The sequence below is a fragment of the Penaeus vannamei genome, chromosome 32 (assembly GCF_042767895.1).
Source record: "Penaeus vannamei isolate JL-2024 chromosome 32, ASM4276789v1, whole genome shotgun sequence".
Taxonomy (NCBI): Eukaryota; Metazoa; Arthropoda; class Malacostraca; order Decapoda; family Penaeidae; genus Penaeus; species Penaeus vannamei.
In genome coordinates this window covers 23,887,500-23,889,999 of record NC_091580.1, presented here as the reverse complement: position 1 = coordinate 23,889,999, position 2,500 = coordinate 23,887,500, and positions in this window count along the sequence as shown.

Sequence of the window (2,500 nt, the reverse complement as noted above, 5' to 3'; positions counted from 1 at the left end):
TACTTCCTTACTCCACCCCGTGTGATACGTTTAGTTACACGCTATAACAAGCCTTTAGTATTTTGTCCCCATGATAAAGAATTGATTTAGAAACACCGCTTTAATTCGTTCACAGGAAGTAGACAAAGGGGTTGGAATTGAGGGTGGTAATGCATGTCCGCAGATAGCGAGGGCGAAGATAGAGTGAGGGGAAAAGGGGAGATGAATACGAGAGGATAATATCAACGTCATTTATCAGAGCGCATACACAGCAGGAACATGAATAATATGCTCATAATATGCTTGTACTAATTCTGCAATTCTCTTTGTTATCATTTAATGAGGGTGAAATGAACAGGGACATTTATTTCAAGATATTTCGGTCTTCGACGAATCTATTTGATTAAGAAAATGTATACATTGAGAATCATTCTAATAAATGCGTTAGTATATTACATTCATAATTGTTCTGTAAGCAGTGGATGAAAGAAAGCTATACTCTGTTGCTGTCAATACTACATCTAACCTCTAAAGTACAGAGAAATTATATCATATTTGGTGTCCTTATTATTGTTACTATTAATCTCGTTATGGGATTGAACGTATAAATAAACGTATGATAAAATGATTGTTCGTTGTTCTTTAATCATTCGTTCACCTTGTTCTTTTTATCCATTTTGCAGCATCGATTGTACTTTTCCGAGTTTGTTCCCGGTTTCGTTTATGATTGCCTTATGGAATATGAACACGGATACCGACACGGCCACACGCACACACGGGCGCGCGCGCGCTCACAATTCATAGGTTTTTGATCTCTCTCTCTCTCTCTCTCTCTCTCTCTCTCCCTTTCTCTCTCTCTCTCTCTCTCTCTCTCTTTCTCTCTTTCTCTCTCTCTCTCTCTCTCTCTCTCTCTCTCTCTCTCTCTCTCTCTCTCTCTCTCTCTCTCTCTCTCTCTCTCTCTCTCTCTCTCCCTCTCTCTCTCTCTCTCTCTCTCTCTCCCTCTCCCTCTACTTCTTTTCCAGCAAATTTTACTGATCATTGAGTAAACGAATATTACGACAAAATACAATATCTGGCTGACTACCAAGAGCATTTTCCTAAATGTCATCGACAATAAAAATCGGTGACGTGGAAAGTTGGCCTTGGGTCCGGTCGCGGGCTGGCGTCTCCTGATAGATCAAGGTGTGTGTGCACTCACTTCCATTTTCATGTGTGTAATATATATATATATATATATATATATATATATATATATATATATATATATATATATATATATATGTGTGTGTGTGTGTGTGTGTGTGTGTGTGTGTGTGTGTGTGTGTGTGTGTGTGTGTGTGTGTGTGTGTGTGTGTGTGTGTGTGTGTGTTTGTGTGTGTGTGTGTGTGTGTGTGCGTGTGTGTGTGTGTATATACGTATGTGTGTCTATGTGCGTATGTGTTTTGTGGTGTGAATAAATGTCAGATTGTAATATACGGGACAAATAAAGCAAAATCCTTTAGACCTATATTCCACATCTTTATTAATTCAGAGGTTCATAATGCAAAATGTATTAACGCATATAAGTTCCATGACGTCATTTGAAAGGCAATATATACGTGGTATACGAACTCCAAAAGACTCGAGGGTAGGAATTCACCCATATTTAGTATACTGAATTTGACAATTATATAATGCACAATATATTCAATCCATAATTACATTGTACTTATTTCTTTGTTATTATTCATTTGTTCCATACCCTAGCATTCGTTTTGTTCGTTATGCTGTAACCATTGTTAAAATGATTTTTTAACGCGAACGATAAATACATGCCAATTACCTTGTCAGAATTGAACAAAAAAAAAAATATAATATATTATATATATATATATATATATATATATATATATATATATATATATATATATATATATATATATATATATATATATGTATAATAAATTAATAAAAATAAAAATAATTTTCTTTCGAGAAATCTTTAAAACGTCACTGACAGGAATTTTATTATTTTACGTCTTGAGTTTTGTCTTTCAGTAGTTTCTCTCTTCCCCTTCATGTAATGATCACGCTCTCTCTCTCTCTGTCTCTCGTCTCTGTCTCTGTCTCTGTCTCTGTCTCTGTCTCTGTCTCTGTCTCTGTCTCTGTCTCTCTGTCTCCTGTCTCTCTGTCTCTGTCTCTCTGTCTCCTGTCTCTCTGTCTCCTGTCTCTCTGTCTCTGTCTCTGTCTCTGTCTCTGTCTCTGTCTCTGTCTCTGTCTCTGTCTCTGTCTCTGTCTCTGTCTCTCTCTCTCGGGCTCAAAGGGGACTTCCTGGATCTCCTTCTCGATCTCTTCGGCGACTTCCAGGGTCTCCTTCTCGGGCTCTTTGGCGACTTCCTGGGTCTCCTTCTCTGGCTCTTCGGCGACTTCCTGGGTCTCCTTCTCTGGCTCTTCGGCGACTTCCTGGGTCTCCTTCTCGGGCTCAAGGGCGACTTCCTGGGTCTCCTCCTCGGGCTCTTCGGCGACTTCCAGGGTTTCCTTC